The sequence below is a fragment of the Falco cherrug genome, chromosome 9 (assembly GCF_023634085.1).
Source record: "Falco cherrug isolate bFalChe1 chromosome 9, bFalChe1.pri, whole genome shotgun sequence".
Classification (NCBI taxonomy): domain Eukaryota; kingdom Metazoa; phylum Chordata; class Aves; order Falconiformes; family Falconidae; genus Falco; species Falco cherrug.
In genome coordinates this window covers 1516277-1541532 of record NC_073705.1, presented here as the reverse complement: position 1 = coordinate 1541532, position 25256 = coordinate 1516277, and positions in this window count along the sequence as shown.

The following is a 25256-nucleotide window of genomic DNA, read 5'->3' as shown; positions in this document are numbered from 1 at the left end:
AAACACACCCAATGCACAACTCCACCGGGGAAGGTGCCAGACATGAGACTTGTTAGTAGTTTTTAACACTACACCGGTAGGCAGCTGAAATGCGCCACAAAGCTTGTGCTACCTGCTTTCTGGGCTGAGATGGGGAACCGCTGAATTTTGGAGTCGGCCGGTGACAAAATGTTCCAAACACACCCCATGCACAACTCCACCGGGGAAGGTGCCAGACAAGAGTTCTCTTGATAGTTTTTACACTACCTTGGTAGGCACCTGAAAGGCACCACAAAAGTTGTTCTACCTGCTTTCTGGGCTGAGATGGGGAAGCGCTGAATTTTGGACTCGGGTGGTGATAAAATGTTCCAAACACACCCCATGCACAATTCCACCTGGGAAGGAGCCAGAAAGAAGTTCCTTTGGTAGTTTTTACACTACCGCGGTAGGTAGCTGAAAGTTACCAAAGATGTAGTTCATCCTGCTTTCTGGGCTGAGATGGGAATCCCTGAATTTTGGACTCGGCTGGTGACAAAATGTTCCAAACACACCCCATGCACAACTCCACCGGGGAAGGTGCCAGAAAGGAGTTCTGTTGGTACTTTTTACACTACCGCGGTAGGTAGCTGAAATGCGCCACAAAGCTTGTGCTACCTGCTTTCTGGGCTGAGATGGGGAACCGCAGAATTTTGGAGTCGGCCGGTGACAAAATGTTCCAAACACACCCCATGCACAACTCCACCGGGGAAGGTGCCAGACAAGAGTTCTCTTGATAGTTTTTACACTACCTTGGTAGGCACCTGAAAGGCCCCACAAAAGTTGTTCTACCTGCTTTCTGGGCTGAGATGGGGATGCGCTGAATTTTGGACTCGGCTGGTGATAAAATGTTCCAAACACACCCCATGCACGACTCCACCGAAGAAGGTGCCAGAAACGAGTTCTCTTGGTACTTTTTACATTGCTCGGGTAGGCAGTTGAAAGGCACCACAAAGCTTGTGCTACCTGCTTTCTGGGCTGAGATGGGAATCCCTGAATTTTGGCCTCGGCTGGTGACAAAATGTTCCAAACACACCCCATGCACAACTCCACCGGGGAAGGTGCCAGAAAGAAGTTCTGTTGGTACTTTTTACACTACCGCGGTAGGTAGCTGAAATGCGCCACAAAGCTTGTGCTACCTGCTTTCTGGGCTGAGATGGGGAAGCGCTGAATTTTGGACTCGGCTGGTGACAAAATGTGCCAAACACACCCCATGCACGACTCCACCGAAGAAGGTGCCAGAAACGAGTTCTTTTGGTAGTTTTTACACTACACCGGTAGGCAGCTGAAAGGCACCACAAAACTTGTTCTACCTGCTTTCTGGGCTGAGATGGGGAAGCGCTGAATTTTGGCCTCGGCTGGTGACAAAATGTTCCAACCACACCCCATGCACGACTCCACTGGGGAAGGGGCCAGAAAGGAGTTCTTTTGGTAGTTTTTACACTACCGCGGTAGGCAGCTGAAATGCGCCACAAAGCTTGTGCTACCTGCTTTCTGGGCTGAGATGGGGAAGCACTGAATTTTGGCCTCGGCTGGTGACAAAATGTTCCAAACACACCCCATGCACAACTCCACCGGGGAAGGTGCCAGAAAGGAGTTCTGTTGGTACTTTTTACACTACACTGGTAGGCAGCTGAAATGCGCCACAAAGCTTGTGCTACCTGCTTTCTGGGCTGAGATGGGGAAGCGCTGAATTTTGGACTCGGCTGGTGACAAAATGTGCCAAAAACACCCCATGCACGACTCCACCGAAGAAGGTGCCAGAAAGGAGTTCTCTTGGTACTTTTTATATTGCTCGGGTAGGCAGCTGAAAGGCACCACAAAACTTGTTCTACCTGCTTTCTGGGCAGAGATGGGGAAGCGCTGAATTTTGGCCTCGGCTGGTGACAAAATGTTCCAAGCACACCCCATGCACGACTCCACTGGGGAAGGGGCCAGAAAGGAGTTCTTTTGGTAGTTTTTACACTACCGCGGTAGGTAGCTGAAATGCGCCACAAAGCTTGTGCTATCTGCTTTCTGGGCTGAGATGGGGATGCGCTGAATTTTGGACTCGGCTGGTGACAAAATGTGCCAAAAACACCCCATGCACAACTCCACCGAAGAAGGTGCCAGAAAGAAGTTCCTTTGGTACTTTTTACATTGCTCGGGTAGGCAGCTGAAAGGCACCACAAAACTTGTTCTACCTGCTTTCTGGGCTGAGATCGGGAAGCGCTGAATTTTGGCCTCGGCTGGTGACAAAATGTTCCAAACACACCCAATGCACAACTCCACCGGGGAAGGTGCCAGACATGAGACTTGTTAGTAGTTTTTACACTACACCGGTAGGCAGCTGAAATGCGCCACAAAGCTTGTGCTACCTGCTTTCTGGGCTGAGATGGGGAACCGCTGAATTTTGGAGTCGGCCGGTGACAAAATGTTCCAAACACACCCCATGCACAACTCCACCGGGGAAGGTGCCAGACAAGAGTTCTCTTGATAGTTTTTACACTACCTTGGTAGGCACCTGAAAGGCACCACAAAAGTTGTTCTACCTGCTTTCTGGGCTGAGATGGGGAAGCGCTGAATTTTGGACTCGGGTGGTGATAAAATGTTCCAAACACACCCCATGCACAATTCCACCTGGGAAGGAGCCAGAAAGAAGTTCCTTTGGTAGTTTTTACACTACCGCGGTAGGTAGCTGAAAGTTACCAAAGATGTAGTTCATCCTGCTTTCTGGGCTGAGATGGGGAAGAGCTGAATTTTGGCGTCGGCTGGTGACAAAATGTTCCAAACACACCCCATGCACAACTCCATCAGCGAAGGTGCCAGAAAGGAGTTCTGTTGGTACTTTTTACATTGCTCGGGTAGGCAGCTGAAAGGCACCACAAAACTTGTTCTACCTGCTTTCTGGGCTGAGATGGGGAAGCGCTGAATTTTGGAGTCGGCCGGTGACAAAATGTTCCAAACACACCCCATGCACAACTCCACCGGGGAAGGTGCCAGAAAGGAGTTCTCTTGGTACTTTTTACATTGCTCGGGTAGGCACCTGAAAGGCACCACAAAACTTGTTCTACCTGCTTTCTGGGCTGAGATGGGGATGCGCTGAATTTTGGACTCGGCTGGTGATAAAATGTTCCAAACACACCCCATGCACGACTCCACCGAAGAAGGTGCCAGAAACGAGTTCTCTTGGTACTTTTTACATTGCTCGGGTAGGCAGTTGAAAGGCACCACAAAGCTTGTGCTACCTGCTTTCTGGGCTGAGATGGGAATCCCTGAATTTTGGCCTCGGCTGGTGACAAAATGTTCCAAACACACCCCATGCACAACTCCACCGGGGAAGGTGCCAGAAAGAAGTTCTGTTGGTACTTTTTACACTACCGCGGTAGGTAGCTGAAATGCGCCACAAAGCTTGTGCTACCTGCTTTCTGGGCTGAGATGGGGAAGCGCTGAATTTTGGACTCGGCTGGTGACAAAATGTGCCAAACACACCCCATGCACGACTCCACCGAAGAAGGTGCCAGAAACGAGTTCTTTTGGTAGTTTTTACACTACACCGGTAGGCAGCTGAAAGGCACCACAAAACTTGTTCTACCTGCTTTCTGGGCTGAGATGGGGAATCCCTGAATTTTGGCCTCGGCTGGTGACAAAATGTTCCAACCACACCCCATGCACGACTCCACTGGGGAAGGGGCCAGAAAGGAGTTCTTTTGGTAGTTTTTACACTACCGCGGTAGGTAGCTGAAATGCGCCACAAAGCTTGTGCTACCTGCTTTCTGGGCTGAGATGGGGAAGCACTGAATTTTGGCCTCGGCTGGTGACAAAATGTTCCAAACACACCCCATGCACAACTCCACCGGGGAAGGTGCCAGAAAGGAGACCTGTTGGTAGTTTTTACACTACACCGGTAGGCAGCTGAAAGGCACCACAAAAATTGTGCTACCTGCTTTCGGGGCTGAGATGGGGAAGCGCTGAATTTTGGCCTCGGCTGGTGACAAAATGTGCCAAACACACCCCATGCACGACTCCACCGAAGAAGGTGCCAGAAAGAAGTTCCTTTGGTACTTTTTACACTACCGCGGTAGGTAGCTGAAATGCGCCACAAAGCTTGTGCTATCTGCTTTCTGGGCTGAGATGGGGAACCGCTGAATTTTGGCCTCGGCTGGTGACAAAATGTTCCAAACACACCCCATGCACAACTCCACCGGGGAAGGTGCCAGACAGGAGACCTGTTGGTAGTTTTTACACTACCCCGGTAGGCAGCTGAAAGGCACCACAAAACTTGTTCTACCTGCTTTCTGGGCTGAGATGGGGAAGCGCTGAATTATGGTCTCGGCTGGTGATAAAATGTTCCAAACACACCCCATGCACAACTCCACCGGGGAAGGTGCCAGAAAGGAGTTCTGTTGGTACATTTTACACTACACTGGTAGGCAGCTGAAATGCGCCACAAAGCTTGTGCTACCTGCTTTCTGGGCTGAGATGGGGAAGCGCTGAATTTTGGACTCGGCTGGTGATAAAATGTTCCAAAAACACCCCATGCACAACTCCACCGGGGAAGGTGCCAGAAAGGAGTTCTGTTGGTTGTTTTTACACTACACTGGTAGGCAGCTGAAATGCGCCACAAAGCTTGTGCTACCTGCTTTCTGGGCTGAGATGGGGAATCCCTGAATTTTGGAGTCGGCTGGTGACAAAATGTTCCAAACACACCCCATGCACAACTCCACCGGGGAAGGTGCCAGAAAGAACTTCTGTTGGTAGTTCTTACACTACCGCGGTAGGTAGCTGAAAAGCACTACAAAACTTGTTCTACCTGCTTTCTGGGCTGAGATCGGGAAGCGCTGAATTTTGGACTCGGCTGGTGACAAAATGTGCCAAACACACCCAATGCACAACTCCACCGGGGAAGGTGCCAGACAGGAGACTTGTTGGTAGTTTTTACACTACACCGGTAGGCAGCTGAAATGCGCCACAAAGCTTGTGCTACCTGCTTTCTGGGCTGAGATGGGGAAGCGCTGAATTTTGGACTCGGCTGGTGATAAAATGTTCCAAACACACCCCATGCACAATTCCACCGGGGAAGGAGCCAGAAAGAAGTTCCTTTGGTAGTTTTTACACTACCGCGGTAGGTAGCTGAAAGGTACCAAAGATGTAGTTATCCTGCTTTCTGGGCTGAGGTGGGGAAGAGCTGAATTTTGGCGTCGGCTGGTGACAAAATGTTCCAAACACACCCCATGCACAACTCCACCGGGGAAGGTGCCAGACAGGAGACCTGCTGGTAGTTTTTACACTACACCGGTAGGCAGCTGAAATGCGCCACAAAGCTTGTGCTACCTGGTTTCTGGGCTGAGATGGGAATCCCTGAATTTTGGACTCGGCTGGTGACAAAATGTTCCAAACACACCCCATGCACAACTCCACCGGGGAAGGTGCCAGAAAGGAGTTCTGTTGGTACTTTTTACACTACCGCGGTAGGTAGCTGAAATGCGCCACAAAGCTTGTGCTACCTGCTTTCTGGGCTGAGATGGGGAACCGCAGAATTTTGGAGTCGGCCGGTGACAAAATGTTCCAAACACACCCCATGCACAACTCCACCGGGGAAGGTGCCAGACAAGAGTTCTCTTGATAGTTTTTACACTACCTTGGTAGGCACCTGAAAGGCACCACAAAAGTTGTTCTACCTGCTTTCTGGGCTGAGATGGGAAAGCGCTGAATTTTGGAGTCGGCTGGTGACAAAATGTTCCAAGCACACCCCATGCACAATTCCACCGGGGAAGGAGCCAGAAAGAAGTTCCTTTGGTAGTTTTTACACTACCGCGGTAGGTAGCTGAAAGGTACCAAAGATGTAGTTCATCCTGCTTTCTGGGCTGAGATGGGGAAGAGCTGAATTATGGTCTCGGCTGGTGATAAAATGTTCCAAACACACCCCATGCACAACTCCACCGGGGAAGGTGCCAGAAAGGAGTTCTCTTGGTACTTTTTACATTGCTCGGGTAGGCAGCTGAAAGGCACCACAAAACTTGTTCTACCTGCTTTCTGGGCAGAGATGGGGAAGCGCTGAATTTTGGCCTCGGCTGGTGACAAAATGTTCCAAACACACCCCATGCACAACTCCACTGGGGAAGGGGCCAGACAGGAGACCTGCTGGTAGTTTTTACACTACACCGGTAGGCAGCTGAAATGCGCCACAAAGCTTGTGCTACCTGCTTTCTGGGCTGAGATGGGGAACCGCTGAATTTTGGAGTCGGCCGGTGACAAAATGTTCCAAACACACCCCATGCACAACTCCACCGGGGAAGGTGCCAGACAAGAGTTTTCTTGATAGTTTTTACACTACCTTGGTAGGCACCTGAAAGGCACCACAAAAGTTGTTCTACCTGCTTTCGGGGCTGAGATGGGGAAGCGCTGAATTTTGGACTCGGCTGGTGATAAAATGTTCCAAACACACCCCATGCACAATTCCACCGGGGAAGGAGCCAGAAAGAAGTTCCTTTGGTAGTTTTTACACTACCGCGGTAGGTAGCTGAAAGGTACCAAAGATGTAGTTCATCCTGCTTTCTGGGCTGAGATGGGGAAGCGCTGAATTTTGGACTCGGCTGGTGACAAAATGTTCCAAACACACCCCATGCACAACTCCACCGAAGAAGGTGCCAGAAAGAAGTTCCTTTGGTACTTTTTACATTGCTCAGGTAGGCAGCTGAAAGGCACCACAAAACTTGTTCTACCTGCTTTCGGGGTTGAGATGGAGAAGCGCTGAATTTTGGCCTCGGCTGGTGACAAAATGTTCCAACCACACCCCATGCACGACTCCACTGGGGAAGGGGCCAGAAAGGAGTTCTTTTGGTAGTTTTTACACTACACTTGTAGGCAGCTGAAATGCGCCACAAAGCTTGTTCTACCTGCTTTCTGGGCTGAGATGGGAATCCCTGAATTTTGGCCTCGGCTGGTGACAAAATGTTCCAACCACACCCCATGCACGACTCCACTGGGGAAGGGGCCAGAAAGGAGTTCTTTTGGTACTTTTTACACTACCGCGGTAGGTAGCTGAAAGGTACCAAAGATGTAGTTCATCCTGCTTTCTGGGCTGAGATGGGGAAGAGCTGAATTTTGGCGTCGGCTGGTGACAAAATGTGCCAAACACACCCCATGCACGACTCCACCGAAGAAGGTGCCAGAAACAAGTTCTCTTGGTACTTTTTACATTGCTCGGGTAGGCAGCTGAAAGGCACCACAAAACTTGTTCTACCTGCTTTCTGGGCTGAGATGGGGAAGCGCTGAATTTTGGACTCGGCAGCTGACAAAATGTTCCAAACACACCCCATGCACAACTCCACTGGGGAAGGTGCCAGAAAGGAGTTCTCTTGGTACTTTTTACATTGCTCGGGTAGGCAGCTGAAAGGCACCACAAAGCTTGTTCTACCTGCTTTCTGGGCTGAGATGGGGAAGCGCTGAATTTTGGACTCGGCTGGTGACAAAATGTTCCAAACACACCCCATGCACAACTCCACCGAAGAAGGTGCCAGAAAGAAGTTCCTTTGGTACTTTTTACATTGCTCGGGTAGGCAGCTGAAAGGCACCACAAAACTTGTTCTACCTGCTTTCGGGGTTGAGATGGAGAAGCGCTGAATTTTGGCCTCGGCTGGTGACAAAATGTTCCAACCACACCCCATGCACGACTCCACTGGGGAAGGGGCCAGAAAGGAGTTCTTTTGGTAGTTTTTACACTACACTGGTAGGCAGCTGAAATGCGCCACAAAGCTTGTGCTACCTGCTTTCTGGGCTGAGATGGGAATCCCTGAATTTTGGCCTCGGCTGGTGACAAAATGTTCCAACCACACCCCATGCACGACTCCACTGAGGAAGGGGCCAGAAAGGAGTTCTTTTGGTACTTTTTACACTACCGCGGTAGGTAGCTGAAAGGTACCAAAGACGTAGTTCATCCTGCTTTCTGGGCTGAGATCGGGAAGAGCTGAATTTTGGCGTCGGCTGGTGACAAAATGTGCCAAACACACCCCATGCACAACTCCACCGGGGAAGGTGCCAGAAAGGAGTTCTCTTGGTACTTTTTACATTGCTCGGGTAGGCAGCTGAAAGGCACCACAAAACTTGTTCTACCTGCTTTCTGGGCTGAGATGGGGAATCCCTGAATTTTGGCCTCGGCAGCTGACAAAATGTTCCAAACACACCCCATGCAAAACTCCACTGGGGAAGGTGCCAGAAAGGAGTTCTCTTGGTACTTTTTACATTGCTCGGGTAGGCAGCTGAAAGGCACCACAAAGCTTGTTCTACCTGCTTTCTGGGCTGAGATGGGGAAGCGCTGAATTTTGGACTCGGCTGGTGACAAAATGTGCCAAACACACCCCATGCACGACTCCACCGAAGAAGGTGCCAGAAACGAGTTCTCTTGGTACTTTTTACATTGCTCGGGTAGGCAGCTGAAAGGCACCACAAAACTTGTTCTACCTGCTTTCTGGTCTGAGATGGGGAAGCACTGAATTTTGGACTCGGCTGGTGACAAAATGTTCCAAGCACACCCCATGCACGACTCCACTGGGGAAGGGGCCAGAAAGGAGTTCTTTTGGTAGTTTTTACACTACACCGGTAGGCAGCTGAAATGCGCCACAAAGCTTGTGCTACCTGCTTTCTGGGCTGAGATGGGGAACCGCTGAATTTTGGAGTCGGCCAGTGACAAAATGTGCCAAACACACCCCATGCACGACTCCACCGAAGAAGGTGCCAGAAACGAGTTCTCTTGGTACTTTTTACATTGCTCGGGTAGGCAGCTGAAAGGCACCACAAAACTTGTTCTACCTGCTTTCTGTTCTGAGTTGGGGAAGCACTGAATTTTGGACTCGGCTGGTGACAAAATGTTCCAAGCACACCCCATGCACAACTCCACCGGGAAGATGCCAGAAAGGAGTGCTTTTGGTAGTTTTTACACTACCTTGGTAGGCATCTGAAAGACACCACAAAGCTTGTGCTATCTGCTTTCTGGGCTGAGATGGGGAAGCGCTGCATTTTGGCCTCGGCTGGTGACAAAATGTTCCAAACACACCCCATGCACAACTCCACCGGGGAAGGTGCCAGACAAGAGTTCTCTTGATAGTTTTTACACTACCTTGGTAGGCACCTGAAAGGCCCCACAAAAGTTGTTCTACCTGCTTTCTGGGCTGAGATGGGGATGCGCTGAATTTTGGACTCGGCTGGTGATAAAATGTTCCAAACACACCCCATGCACGACTCCACCGAAGAAGGTGCCAGAAACGAGTTCTCTTGGTACTTTTTACATTGCTCGGGTAGGCAGTTGAAAGGCACCACAAAGCTTGTGCTACCTGCTTTCTGGGCTGAGATGGGAATCCCTGAATTTTGGCCTCGGCTGGTGACAAAATGTTCCAAACACACCCCATGCACAACTCCACCGGGGAAGGTGCCAGAAAGAAGTTCTGTTGGTACTTTTTACACTACCGCGGTAGGTAGCTGAAATGCGCCACAAAGCTTGTGCTACCTGCTTTCTGGGCTGAGATGGGGAAGCGCTGAATTTTGGACTCGGCTGGTGACAAAATGTGCCAAACACACCCCATGCACGACTCCACCGAAGAAGGTGCCAGAAACGAGTTCTTTTGGTAGTTTTTACACTACACCGGTAGGCAGCTGAAAGGCACCACAAAACTTGTTCTACCTGCTTTCTGGGCTGAGATGGGGAATCCCTGAATTTTGGCCTCGGCAGCTGACAAAATGTTCCAAACACACCCCATGCACAACTCCACCGGGGAAGGTGCCAGAAAGGAGTTCTCTTGGTACTTTTTACATTGCTCGGGTAGGCAGCTGAAAGGCACCACAAAGCTTGTTCTACCTGCTTTCTGGGCTGAGATGGGGAACCGCTGAATTTTGGACTCGGCTGGTGACAAAATGTGCCAAACACACCCCATGCACGACTCCACCGAAGAAGGTGCCAGAAACGAGTTCTCTTGGTACTTTTTACATTGCTCGGGTAGGCAGCTGAAAGGCACCACAAAACTTGTTCTACCTGCTTTCTGGTCTGAGATGGGGAAGCACTGAATTTTGGACTCGGCTGGTGACAAAATGTTCCAAGCACACCCCATGCACGACTCCACTGGGGAAGGGGCCAGAAAGGAGTTCTTTTGGTAGTTTTTACACTACACCGGTAGGCAGCTGAAATGCGCCACAAAGCTTGTGCTACCTGCTTTCTGGGCTGAGATGGGGAACCGCTGAATTTTGGAGTCGGCCAGTGACAAAATGTGCCAAAAACACCCCATGCACGACTCCACCGAAGAAGGTGCCAGAAACGAGTTCTCTTGGTACTTTTTACATTGCTCGGGTAGGCAGCTGAAAGGCACCACAAAACTTGTTCTACCTGCTTTCTGTTCTGAGTTGGGGAAGCGCTGAATTTTGGACTCGGCTGGTGACAAAATGTTCCAAGCACACCCCATGCACAACTCCACCGGGAAGATGCCAGAAAGGAGTGCTTTTGGTAGTTTTTACACTACCTTGGTAGGCATCTGAAAGACACCACAAAGCTTGTGCTATCTGCTTTCTGGGCTGAGATGGGGAAGCGCTGCATTTTGGCCTCGGCTGGTGACAAAATGTTCCAAACACACCCCATGCACAACTCCACCGGGGAAGGTGCCAGACAAGAGTTCTCTTGATAGTTTTTACACTACCTTGGTAGGCACCTGAAAGGCACCACAAAAGTTGTTCTACCTGCTTTCTGGGCTGAGATGGAGAAGCGCTGAATTTTGGACTCGGCTGGTGATAAAATGTCCCAAACACACCCCATGCACAATTCCACCGGGGAAGGAGCCAGAAAGAAGTTCCTTTGGTAGTTTTTACACTACACCGGTAGGCAGCTGAAATGCACCACAAAGCTTGTGCTACCTGCTTTCTGGGCAGAGATGGGAATCCCTGAATTTTGGACTCGGCTGGTGACAAAATGTTCCAAACACACCCCATGCACAACTCCACCGGGAAGGTGCCAGAAAGAAGTTCTGTTGGTACTTTTTACACTACCGCGGTAGGTAGCTGAAATGCGCCACAAAGCTTGTGCTACCTGCTTTCTGGGCTGAGATGGGGAAGCGCTGAATTTTGGACTCGGCTGGTGACAAAATGTGCCAAACACACCCCATGCACGACTCCACCGAAGAAGGTGCCAGAAAGGAGTTCTCTTGGTACTTTTTACATTGCTCGGGTAGGCAGCTGAAAGGCACCACAAAACTTGTTCTACCTGCTTTCTGGGCTGAGTTGGGGAAGCGCTGAATTTTGGACTCGGCTGGTGACAAAATGTGCCAAACACACCCCATGCACGACTCCACCGAAGAAGGTGCCAGAAAGGAGTTCTCTTGGTACTTTTTACATTGCTCGGGTAGGCAGCTGAAAGGCACCACAAAGCTTGTTCTACCTGCTTTCTGGGCTGAGATGGGGAAGCGCTGAATTTTGGACTCGGCTGGTGACAAAATGTGCCAAAAACACCCCATGCACGACTCCACTGGGGAAGGGGCCAGAAAGGAGTTCTCTTGGTACTTTTTACATTGCTCGGGTAGGCAGCTGATAGGCACCACAAAACTTGTTCTACCTGCTTTCTGGGCAGAGATGGGGAAGCGCTGAATTTTGGACTCGGCTGGTGACAAAATGTTCCAAACACACCCCATGCACAACTCCACCGGGGAAGGTGCCAGACAGGAGACCTGCTGGTAGTTTTTACACTACACCGGTAGGCAGCTGAAATGCGCCACAAAGCTTGTGCTACCTGCTTTCTGGGCTGAGATGGGAATCCCTGAATTTTGGCCTCGGCTGGTGACAAAATGTTCCAAGCACACCCCATGCACAACTCCACCGGGGAAGGTGCCAGACAGGAGTTCTCTTAGTAGTTTTTACACTACCTTGGTAGGCATCTGAAAAGCGCCACAAAGCTTGTGCTATCTGCTTTCTGGGCTGAGATGGGGAAGCGCTGCAATTTGGCCTCGGCTGGTGACAAAATGTTCCAACCACACCACATGCACGACTCCACCGGGGAAGGTGCCAGAAAGGAGTTCTGTTGGTAGTTTTTACACTACCGCGGTAGGTAGCTGAAAGGCACCACAAAGCTTGTGCTATCTGCTTTCTGGGCTGAGATGGGGATGCGCTGAATTTTGGACTCGGCTGGTGACAAAATGTTCCAAGCACACCCCATGCACAACTCCACCGGGGAAGGTGCCAGAAAGGAGTTCTCTTGGTACTTTTTACATTGCTTGGGTAGGCAGCTGAAAGGCACCACAAAACTTGTTCTACCTGCTTTCTGGGCAGAGATGGGGAAGCGCTGAATTTTGGACTCGGCTGGTGACAAAATGTTCCAAACACACCCCATGCACAACTCCACCGGGGAAGGTGCCAGACAGGAGACCTGCTGGTAGTTTTTACACTACACCGGTAGGCAGCTGAAATGCGCCACAAAGCTTGTTCTACCTGCTTTCTGGGCTGAGATGGGGAAGCGCTGAATTTTGGAGTCGGCTGGTGACAAAATGTTCCAAACACACCCCATGCACAACTCCACCGGGGAAGGTGCCAGACAAGAGTTCTCTTGGTACTTTTTACATTACATGCATAGGATGTTGAAAGGCCCCACAAAACTTGTTCTACCTGCTTTCTGGGCAGAGATGGGGAAGCGCTGAATTTTGGACTCGGCTGGTGACAAAATGTTCCAAACACACCCCATGCACAACTCCACCGGGGAAGGTGCCAGAAAGGAGTGCTTTTGGTAGTTCTTACACTAATCCGGTAGGCAGCTGAAAGGCCCCACAAAACTTGTTCTACCTGCTTTCTGGGCTGAGATGGGGAAGCGCTGAATTTTGGCCTCGGCTGGTGACAAAATGTTCCAAACACACCCCATGCACAACTCCACCGGGGAACGTGCCAGAAAGGAGTGCTTTTGGTAGTTCTTACACTAATCCGGTAGGCAGCTGAAAGGCCCCACAAAACTTGTTCTACCTGCTTTCTGGGCTGAGATGGGGAAGCGCTGAATTTTGGACTCGGCTGGTGACAAAATGTTCCAAGCACACCCCATGCACAACTCCACCGGGGAAGGTGCCAGAAAGGAGTGCTTTTGGTAGTTCTTACACTACCCCGGTAGGCACCTGAAAGACACCACAAAACTTGTTCTACCTGCTTTCTGCGCTGAATGGGGAAGCCCTGACTTTTGGACTCGGCAGCTGACAAAATGTTCCAACCACACCCCATGCACAACTCCACCGGGGAAGGTGCCAGAAAGGAGTTCTGTTGGTACTTTTTACATTACTTGCGTAGGAAGCTGAAAGGCCCCACAAAACTTGTTCTACCTGCTTTCTGGGCTGAGATGGGGAAGCGCTGAATTTTGGACTCGGCTGGTGACAAAATGTTCCAACCACACCCCATGCACAACTCCACCGGGGAAGGTGCCAGAAAGGAGTGCTTTTGGTAGTTCTTACACTAATCCAGTAGGCAGCTGAAAGGCCCCACAAAACTTGTTCTACCTGCTTTCTGGGCTGAGATGGGGAAGCGCTGAATTTTGGACTCGGCTGGTGACAAAATGTTCCAACCACACCCCATGCACAACTCCACCGGGGAAGGTGCCAGAAAGGAGTGCTTTTGGTAGTTCTTACACTAATCCAGTAGGCAGCTGAAAGGCCCCACAAAACTTGTTCTACCTGCTTTCTGGGCTGAGATGGGGAAGCGCTGAATTTTGGACTCGGCTGGTGACAAAATGTTCCAAACACACCCCATGCACGACTCCACCGGAGAAGGTACCAGAAAGGAGTTCTTTTGGTAGTTTTTACATTACTTGCGTAGGAAGCTGAAAGGCCCCACAAAAGTTGTTCTACCTGCTTTCTGGGCTGAGATGGGGAAGCGCTGAATTTTGGACTCGGCTGGTGACAAAATGTTCCAAACACACCCCATGCACAACTCTACCGGGGAAGGTGCCAGAAAGGAGTGCTTTTGGTAGTTCTTACACTACCCCGGTAGGCACCTGAAAGGCACCACGAAAGTTGTTCTACCTGCTTTTTGGGCTGAGATGGGGATGCGCTGACTTTTGGAGTCAGCTGGTGACAAAATGTTCCAAACACACCCCATGCACAACTCCACCGGGGAAGGTGCCAGAAAGGAGTTCTGTTGGTAGTTTTTACACTACCTCAGTAGGCACCTGAAAGACACCACAAAACTTGTTCTACCGGCTTTCTGGGCTGAGATGGGGAAGCGCTGAATTTTGGACTCGGCTGGTGACAAAATGTTCCAAACACACCCCATGCACAACTCCACCGGGGAAGGTGCCAGAAAGGAGTGCTTTTGGTAGTTCTTACACTAATCCGGTAGGCAGCTGAAAGACATCATAAAACTTGTTCTACCTGCTTTCTGGTCTGAGATGGGGAAGCGCTGAATTTTGGACTCGGCTGGTGACAAAATGTTCCAAACACACCCCATGCACAACTCCACCGGGGAAGGTGCCAGAAAGGAGTTCTGTTGGTACTTTTTACATTACTTGCGTAGGAAGCTGAAAGACACCACAAAACTTGTTCAGCCTGCTTTCTGGGCTGAGATGGGGAAGCGCTGAAATTTGGACTCGGCTGGTGACAAAATGTTCGACCACACCCCATGCACAACTCCACCGGGGAAGGTGCCAGAAAGGAGTTCTGTTGGTAGTTCTTACACTAATCCGGTAGGCAGCTGAAAGGCCCCACAAAACTTGTTCTACCTGCTTTTTGGGCTGAGATGTAGTAGCGCTGAATTTTGGACTCGGCTGGTGACAAAATGTTCCAAACACACCCCATGCACAACTCCACCGGGGAAGGTGCCAGAAAGGAGTGCTTTTGGTAGTTTTTACATTGCTTGCGTAGGAAGCTGAAAGGCCCCACAAAAGTTGTTCTACCTGCTTTCTGGGCTGAGATGGGGAAGCGCTGAATTTTGGACTCGGCTGGTGACAAAATGTTCCAAACACACCCCATGCACAACTCTACCGGGGAAGGTGCCAGAAAGGAGTGCTTTTGGTAGTTCTTACACTACCCCGGTAGGCAGCTGAAAGGCACCACGAAAGTTGTTCTACCTGCTTTCTGGGCTGAGATGGGGATGCGCTGACTTTTGGAGTCAGCTGGTGACAAAATGTTCCAAACACACCCCATGCACAACTCCACCGGGGAAGGTGCCAGAAAGGAGTTCTGTTGGTAGTTTTTACACTACCTCAGTAGGCACCTGAAAGACACCACAAAACTTGTTCTACCGGCTTTCTGGGCTGAGATGGGGAAGCGCTGAATTTTGGACTCGGCTGGTGACAAAATGTTCCAAACACACCCCATGCACAACTCCACCGGGGAAGGTGCCAGAAAGGAGTGCTTTTGGTAGTTCTTACACTAATCCGGTAGGCAGCTGAAAGACATCATAAAACTTGTTCTACCTGCTTTCTGGGCTGAGATGGGGAAGCGCTGAATTTTGGACTCGGCTGGCGATAAAATGTTCCAAGCACACCCCATGCACAACTCCACCAGGGAAGGTTCCTGAAAAGAGTGCTTTTGGTAGTTTTTACATTACTTGCGTAGGAAGCTGAAAGGCCCCACAAAACTTGTTCTACCTGCTTTCTGGGCTGAGATGGGGAAGCGCTGAATTTTGGACTCGGCTGGTGACAAAATGTTCCAAGCACACCCCATGCACAACTCCACCGGGGAAGGTGCCAGAAAGGAGTGCTATTGGTAGTTCTTACACTAATCCGGTAGGCAGCTGAAAGGCCCCACAAAACTTGTTCTACCTGCTTTCTGGGCTGAGATGGGGAAGCGCTGAATTTTGGACTCGGCTGGTGACAAAATGTTCCAACCACACCCCATGCACAACTCCACCGGGGAAGGTGCCAGAAAGGAGTTCTGTTGGTACTTTTTACATTACTTGCGTAGGAAGCTGAAAGGCCCCACAAAACTTGTTCTACCTGCTTTCTGGGCTGAGATGGGGAAGCCCTGACTTTTGGACTCGGCTGGTGACAAAATGTTCCAAGCACACCCCATGCACAACTCCACCGGGGAAGGTGCCAGAAAGGACTTCTGTTGGTACTTTTTACATTACTTGCGTAGGAAGCTGAAATGCCCCACAAAACTTGTTCTACCTTCTTTCTGGGCTGAGATGGGGAAGCGCTGAATTTTGGACTCGGCTGCTGATAAATGTTCCAAACACACCCCATGCACAACTCCACTGGGGAAGGTGCCAGAAAGGAGTGCTTTTGGTAGTTCTTACACTAATCCGGTAGGCAGCTGAAAGGCCCCACAAAACTTGTTCTACCTGCTTTCTGGGCTGAGATGGGGAAGCGCTGAATTTTGGACTTGGCTGGTGACAAAATGTTCCAAGCACACCCCATGCACAACTCCACCGGGGAAGGTGCCAGAAAGGAGTTCTGTTGGTAGTTCTTACACTACCCCGGTAGGCACCTGAAAGACACCACAAAACTTGTTCTACCTGCTTTCTGCGCTGAATGGGGAAGCCCTGACTTTTGGACTCGGCTGGTGACAAAATGTTCCAAACACACCCCATGCACAACTCCACCGGGGAACGTGCCAGAAAGGAGTTCTGTTGGATAGTTTTTACATTACTTGCGTAGGAAGCTGAAAGACACCACAAAACTTGTTCTACCTGCTTTCTGTGCTGAGATGGGGAAGCGCTGAATTTTAGACTCGGCTGGTGACAAAATGTTCCAAGCACACCCCATGCACAACTCCACTGGGGAAGGTGCCAGAAAGGACTTCTGTTGGTACTTTTTACATTACGTGCATAGGAAGTTGAAAGGCACCACAAAACTTGTTCTACCTGCTTTCTGGGCTGAGATGGGGAAGCCCTGACTTTTGGACTCGGCTGGTGACAAAATGTTCCAAACACACCCCATGCACAACTCCACCGGGGAAGGTGCCAGAAAGGAGTTCTATTGGTAGTTTTTACATTACTTGCTTAGGGAGCTGAAAGACACCACAAAACTTGTTCTACCTGCTTTCTGGGCTGAGATGGGGAAGCGCTGAATTTTGGACTCGGCTGCTGATAAATGTTCCAAACACACCCCATGCACAACTCCACCGGGGAAGGTGCCAGAAAGGACGTCTGTTGGTACTTTTTACATTACTTGTGTAGGAAGCTGAAAGGCCCCACAAAACTTGTTCTACCTGCTTCCTGGGCTGAGATGGGGAAGCGCTGAATTTTGGACTCGGCTGGTGACAAAATGTTCCAAACACACCCCATGCACAACTCCACCGGGGAAGGTGCCAGAAAGGATTGGTTTTGGTAGTTCTTACACTAATCCGGTAGGCAGCTGAAAGGCCCCACAAAACTTGTTCTACCTGCTTTCTGGGCTGAGATGGGGAAGCCCTGAATTTTGGACTCGGCTGGTGACAAAATGTTCCAAGCACACCCCATGCACAACTCCACCGGGGAAGGTGCCAGAAAGGATTGGTTTTGGTAGTTCTTACACTAATCCGGTAGGCAGCTGAAAGGCCCCACAAAACTTGTTCTACCTGCTTTCTGGGCTGAGATGGGGAAGCCCTGAATTTTGGACTCGGCTGGTGACAAAATGTTCCAAGCACACCCCATGCACAACTCCACCGGGGAAGGTGCCAGAAAGGAGTTCTGTTGGTAGTTTTTACAGTACCCCAGTAGGCACCTGAAAGGCCCCACAAAACTTGTTCTACCTGCTTTCTTCGCTGAGATGGGGAAGCGCTGAATTTTGGACTCGGCTGCTGACAAAATGTTCCAACCACACCCCATGCACAACTCCACCGGGGAAGGTGCCAGAAAGGAGTGCTTTTGGTAGTTCTTACACTAATCCGGTAGGCAGCTGAAAGGCCCCACAAAACTTGTTCTACCTGCTTTCTGGGCTGAGATGGGGAAGCGCTGAATTTTGGACTCGGCTGGTGACAAAATGTTCCAAGCACACCCCATGCACAAGTCCACCGGGGAAGGTGCCAGAAAGGACTTCTGTTGGTAGTTTTTACAGTACCCCAGTAGGCACCTGAAAGGCCCCACAAAACTTGTTCTACCTGCTTTCTTCGCTGAGATGGGGAAGCGCTGAATTTTGGAGTCGGCTGGTGACAAAATGTTCCGAACACACCCCATGCACAACTCCACCGAAGAAGGTCCTAGAAAGGACTTCTGTTGGTACTTTTTACATTACTTGCGTAGTAAGCTGAAAGGCCCCACAAAACTTGTTCTACCTGCTTTCTGGGCTGAGATGGGGAAGCGCTGAATTTTGGACTCGGCTGGTGACAAAATGTTCCAAACACACACCATGCACAACTCCACCGGGGAAGGTGCCAGAAAGGAGTTCTGTTGGTAGTTTTTACACTACCTCAGTAGGCACCTGAAAGACACCACAAAACTTGTTCAACCTGCTTTCTGGGCTGAGATGGGGAAGCGCTGAATTTTGGACTCGGCTGGTGACAAAATGTTCCAAACACACACCATGCACAACTCCACCGGGGAAGGTGCCAGAAAGGACTTCTGTTGGTACTTTTTACATTACTTGCGTAGGAAGCTGAAAGGCCCCACAAAACTTGTTCTACCTGCTTTCTGGGCTGAGATGGGGAAGCCCTGACTTTTGGACTCGGCTGGTGACAAAATGTTCCAAGCACACCCCATGCACAACTCCACCGGGGAAGGTGCCAGAAAGGAGTGCTTTTGGTAGTTCTTACACTAATCCGGTAGGTAGCTGAAATGCGCCACAAAGCTTGTTCTACCTGCTTTCTGGGCTGAGATGGGGAAGCGCTGAATTTTGGCCTCGGCTGGTGACAAAATGTTCCAAACACACCCCATGCACAACTCCACCGGGGAAGGCGCCAGAAAGGAGTTCTGTTGGTAGTTCTTACAATATCCCTGAAAGGCAGCTGAAGGACACCACAAAACTTGTTCTACCTGCTTTCTGGGCTGAGATGGGGAAGCGCTGAATTTTGGACTCGGCTGGTGACAAAATGTTCCATACACACCCCATGCACAACTCCACCGGGGAAGGTGCCAGAAAGGAGTTCTATTGGTAGTTTTTACAGTACCCCGGTAGGCACCTGAAAGGCACCACAAAACTTGTTCTACCTGCTTTCTTCGCTGAGATGGGGAAGCGCTGAATTTTGGACTCGGCTGCTGACAAAATGTTCCAACCACACCCCATGCACAACTCCACCGGGGAACGTGCCAGAAAGGAGTGCTTTTGGTAGTTCTTACACTAATCCGGTAGGCAGCTGAAAGGCCCCACAAAACTTGTTCAACCTGCTTTCTGGGCTGAGATGGGGAAGCGCTGAATTTTGGACTCGGCTGGTGACAAAATGTTCCAAACACACCCCATGCACAACTCCACCGGGGAAGGTGCCATAAAGGAGTTCTGTTGGTAGTTTTTACACTACCTCAGTAGGAAGCTGAAAGACACCACAAAACTTGTTCTACCTGCTTTCTGTGCTGAGATGGAGAAGCGCTGACTTTTGGACTCGGCTGGTGACAAAATGTTCCAAACACACCCCATGCACAACTCCACCGGGGAAGGTGCCAGAAAGGACTTCTGTTGGTACTTTTTACATTACTTGCGTAGTAAGCTGAAAGGCACCACAAAATTCTTTCTACCTGCTTTCTGGGCTGAGATGGGGAAGCGCTGAATTTTGGAGTCGGCTGCTGATAAATGTTCCAAAAACACCCCATGCACAACTCCACCGGGGAAGGTGCCAGAAAGGAGTGCTTTTGGTAGTTCTTACACTAATCCGGTAGGCAGCTGAAAGGCCCCACAAAACTTGTTCTACCTGCTTTCTGGGCTGAGATGGGGAAGCGCTGAATTTTGGACTCGGCTGGTGACAAAATGTTCCAAGCACACCCCATGCACAACTCCACCGGGGAAGGTGCCAGAAAGGAGTGCTTTTGGTAGTTCTTACACTACCCCGGTAGGCACCTGAAAGACACCACAAAACTTGTTCTACCTGCTTTGTGCGCTGAATGGGGAAGCCCTGACTTTTGGACTCGGCTGCTGATAAATGTTCCAACCACACCCCATGCACAACTCCACCGGGGAAGGTGCCAGAAAGGAGTTCTGTTGGTAGTTTTTACACTACCCCGGTAGGCACCTGACAGACACCACAAAACTTGTTCTACCTGCTTTCTGGGCTGAGATGGGGAAGCGCTGAATTTTGGACTCGGCTGGCGATAAAATGTTCCAAGCACACCCCATGCACAACTCCACCAGGGAAGGTTCCTGAAAAGAGTGCTTTTGGTAGTTTTTACATTACTTGCGTAGGAAGCTGAAAGGCCCCACAAAACTTGTTCTACCTGCTTTCTGGGCTGAGATGGGGAAGCGCTGAATTTTGGACTCGGCTGGTGACAAAATGTTCCAAGCACACCCCATGCACAACTCCACCGGGGAAGGTGCCAGAAAGGAGTGCTATTGGTAGTTCTTACACTAATCCGGTAGGCAGCTGAAAGACACGACAAAACTTGTTCTACCTTCTTTCTGGGCTGAGATGGGGAAGCCCTGACTTTTGGACTCGGCTGGTGACAAAATGTTCCAAGCACACCCCATGCACAACTCCACCGGGGAAGGTGCCAGAAAGGAGTGCTTTTGGTAGTTCTTACAGTACCCCGGTAGGCAGCTGAAAGGCCCCACAAAACTTGTTCTACCTGCTTTCTGGGCTGAGATGGGGAAGCGCTGAATTTTGGACTCGGCTGGTGACAAAATGTTCCAACCACACCCCATGCACAACTCCACCGGGGAAGGTGCCAGAAAGGAGTTCTGTTGGTACTTTTTACATTACTTGCGTAGGAAGCTGAAAGGCCCCACAAAACTTGTTCTACCTGCTTTCTGGGCTGAGATGGGGAAGCCCTGACTTTTGGACTCGGCTGGTGACAAAATGTTCCAAGCACACCCCATGCACAACTCCACCGGGGAAGGTGCCAGAAAGGACTTCTGTTGGTACTTTTTACATTACTTGCGTAGGAAGCTGAAATGCCCCACAAAACTTGTTCTACCTTCTTTCTGGGCTGAGATGGGGAAGCGCTGAATTTTGGACTCGGCTGCTGATAAATGTTCCAAACACACCCCATGCACAACTCCACCGGGGAAGGTGCCAGAAAGGAGTGCTTTTGGTAGTTCTTACACTAATCCGGTAGGCAGCTGAAAGGCCCCACAAAACTTGTTCTACCTGCTTTCTGGGCTGAGATGGGGAAGCGCTGAATTTTGGACTCGGCTGGTGACAAAATGTTCCAAGCACACCCCATGCACAACTCCACCGGGGAAGGTGCCAGAAAGGAGTTCTGTTGGTAGTTCTTACACTACCCCGGTAGGCACCTGAAAGACACCACAAAACTTGTTCTACCTGCTTTCTGGGCTGAGATGGGGAAGCCCTGACTTTTGGACTCGGCTGGTGACAAAATGTTCCAAACACACCCCATGCACAACTCCACCGGGGAACGTGCCAGAAAGGAGTTCTGTTGGATAGTTTTTACATTACTTGCGTAGGAAGCTGAAAGACACCACAAAACTTGTTCTACCTGCTTTCTGTGCTGAGATGGGGAAGCGCTGAATTTTAGACTCGGCTGGTGACAAAATGTTCCAAGCACACCCCATGCACAACTCCACTGGGGAAGGTGCCAGAAAGGACTTCTGTTGGTACTTTTTACATTACGTGCATAGGAAGTTGAAAGGCACCACAAAACTTGTTCTACCTGCTTTCTGGGCTGAGATGGGGAAGCCCTGACTTTTGGACTCGGCTGGTGACAAAATGTTCCAAACACACCCCATGCACAACTCCACCGGGGAAGGTGCCAGAAAGGAGTTCTATTGGTAGTTTTTACATTACTTGCTTAGGGAGCTGAAAGACACCACAAAACTTGTTCTACCTGCTTTCTGGGCTGAGATGGGGAAGCGCTGAATTTTGGACTCGGCTGCTGATAAATGTTCCAAACACACCCCATGCACAACTCCACCGGGGAAGGTGCAAGAAAGGAGTGCTTTTGGTAGTTCTTACACTAATCCGGTAGGCAGCTGAAAGGCCCCACAAAACTTGTTCTACCTGCTTTCTGGGCTGAGATGGGGAAGCGCTGAATTTTGGAGTCGGCTGGTGACAAAATGTTCCAAAAACACCCCATGCACAACTCCACCGGGAAAGGTGCCAGAAAGGAGTGCTTTTGGTAGTTCTTACACTAATCCGGTAGGCACCTGAAAGACACCACAAAACTTGTTCTACCTGCTTTCTGGGCTGAGATGGGGAAGCGCTGAATTTTGGACTCGGCTGGTGACAAAATGTTCCAAACACACCCCATGCACAACTCCACCGGGGAAGGTGCCAGAAAGGAGTTGTGTTGGTAGTTTTTACACTACCTCAGTAGGCACCTGAAAGACACCACAAAACTTGTTCTACCTGCTTTCTGGGCTGAGATGGGGAAGCGCCAAATTTTGGAGTCGGCTGGTGACAAAATGTTCCAACCACACCCCATGCACAACTCCACCGGGGAAGGTGCCAGAAAGGAGTTCTGTTGGTAGTTTTTATACTACCTCAGTAGGAAGCTGAATGGCCCCACAAAACTTGTTCTACCTGCTTTCTGGGCTGAGATGGAAAAGCGCTGAATTTTGGAGTCGGCTGGTGACAAAATGTTCCAAACACACCCCATGCACAACTCCACCGGGGAAGGAGCCAGAAAGGAGTTCTGTTGGTAGTTTTTACATTACTTGCGTAGGAAGCTGAAAGACACCACAAAACTTGTTCTACCTGCTTTCTGGGCTGAGATGGGGAAGCGCTGAATTTTGGACTCGGCTGGTGACAAAATGTTCCAAGCACACCCCATGCACAAATCCACCGGGGAAGGTGCCAGAAAGGAGTGCTTTAGGTAGTTCTTACACTAATCCGGTAGGCAGCTGAAAGACACGACAAAACTTGTTCTACCTTCTTTCTGGGCTGAGATGGGGAAGCCCTGACTTTTGGACTCGGCTGGTGACAAAATGTTCCAAACACACCCCATGCACAACTCCACCGGGGAAGGTGCCAGAAAGGAGTTCTATTGGTAGTTTTTACATTACTTGCTTAGGAAGCTGAAAGGCCCCACAAAACTTGTTCTACCTGCTTTCTGGGCTGAGATGGGGAAGCGCTGAATTTTGGACTCGGCTGCTGACAAAATGTTCCAAACACACCCCATGCACAACTCCACCGGGGAAGGTGCCAGAAAGGACTTCTGTTGGTACTATTTACATTACTTGCGTAGGAAGCTGAAAGACACCACAAAACTTGTTCTACCTGCTTTCTGGGCTGAGATGGGGAAGCCCTGACTTTTGGACACGGCTGGTGACAAAATGTTCCAAACACACCCCATGCACAACTCCACCGGGGAAGGTGCCAGAAAGGAGTTCTATTGGTAGTTTTTACATTACTTGCGTAGGAAGCTGAAAGGCCCCACAAAACTTGTTCTACCTGCTTTCTGGGCTGAGATGGGGAAGCACTGAATTTTGGACTCGGCTGGTGACAAAATGTTCCAAACACACCCCATGCACAACTCCACCGGGGAAGGTGCCAGAAAGGAGTTCTGTTGGTATTTTTACACTACCTCAGTAGGCACCTGAAAGGCACCACAAAACTTGTTCTACCTGCTTTCTGGGCTGAGATGGGGAAGCGCTGAAATTTGGACAGGGCTGGTGACAAAATGTTCCAAACACACCCCATGCACAACTCCACCGGGGAAGGAGCCAGAAAGGAGTGCTTTTGGTAGTTTTTACAGTACCCCGGTAGGCACCTGAAAGGCGCCACAAAACTTGTTCTACCTGCTTTCTGGGCTGAGATGGGGAAGTGCTGAATTTTGGACTCGGCTGGTGACAAAATGTTCCAAACACACCCCATGCACAACTCCACCGGGGAAGGTGCCAGAAAGGAGTGCTTTTGGTTGTTTTTACATTACTTGCGTAGGAAGCTGAAAGGCCCCACAAAACTAGTTCTACCTGCTTTCTGGGCTGAGATGGGGAAGCGCTGAATTTTGGACTCGGCTGCTGACAAAATGTTCCAACCACACCCCATGCACAACTCCACCGGGGAAGGTGCCAGAAAGGAGTTCTGTTGGTATTTATACACTACCCCGGTAGGCACCTGAAAGACACCACAAAACTTGTTCAACCTGCTTTCTGGGCTGAGATGGGGAAGCGCTGAATTTTGGACAGGGCTGGTGACAAAATGTTCCAACCACACAACATGCACAACTCCACTGGGGAAGGTGCCAGAAAGGACTTCTGTTGGTAGTTTTTACATTACTTGCGTAGGAAGCTGAAAGTCCCCACAAAACTTGTTCTACCTGCTTTCTGGGCTGAGATGGGGAAGCGCTGAATTTTGGACTCGGCTGGTGACAAAATGTTCCAAACACACCCCATGCACAACTCCACCGGGGAAGGTGCCAGAAAGGAGTGCTTTTGGTAGTTCTTACACTACCCCGGTAGGCACCTGAAAGACACCACAAAACTTGTTCTACCTGCTTTCTGCGCTGAATGGGGAAGCCCTGACTTTTGGACAGGGCTGGTGACAAAATGTTCCAAACACACACCATGCACAACTCCACCGGGGAAGGTGCCAGAAAGGAGTGCTTTTGGTAGTTTTTACATTACTTGCATAGGAAGCTGAAAGTCCCCACAAAACTTGTTCTACCTGCTTTCTGCGCTGAATGGGGAAGCCCTGACTTTTGGACTCGGCTGGTGGCAAAATGTTCCAAGCACACCCCATGCACAACTCCACCGGGGAAGGTGCCAGAAAGGAGTTCTGTTGGTAGTTTTTACACTACCCCGGTAGGCACCTGAAAGACACCACAAAACTTGTTCTACCTGCTTTCTGGGCTGAGATGGGGAAGCGCTGAATTTTGGAGTCGGCTGGTGACAAAATGTTCCAAGCACAGCCCATGCACAACTCCACCGGGGAAGGTGCCAGAAAGGAGTGCTATTGGTAGTTCTTACACTAATCCGGTAGGCAGCTGAAAGGCCCCACAAAACTTGTTCTACCTGCTTTCTGGGCTGAGATGGGGAAGCGCTGAATTTTGGACTCGGCTGGTGACAAAATGTTCCAACCACACCCCATGCACAACTCCACCGGGGAAGGTGCCAGAAAGGAGTTCTGTTGGTACTTTTTACATTACTTGCGTAGGAAGCTGAAAGGCCCCACAAAACTTGTTCTACCTGCTTTCTGGGCTGAGATGGGGAAGCCCTGACTTTTGGACTCGGCTGGTGACAAAATGTTCCAACCACACCCCATGCACAACTCCACCGGGGAAGGTGCCAGAAAGGACTT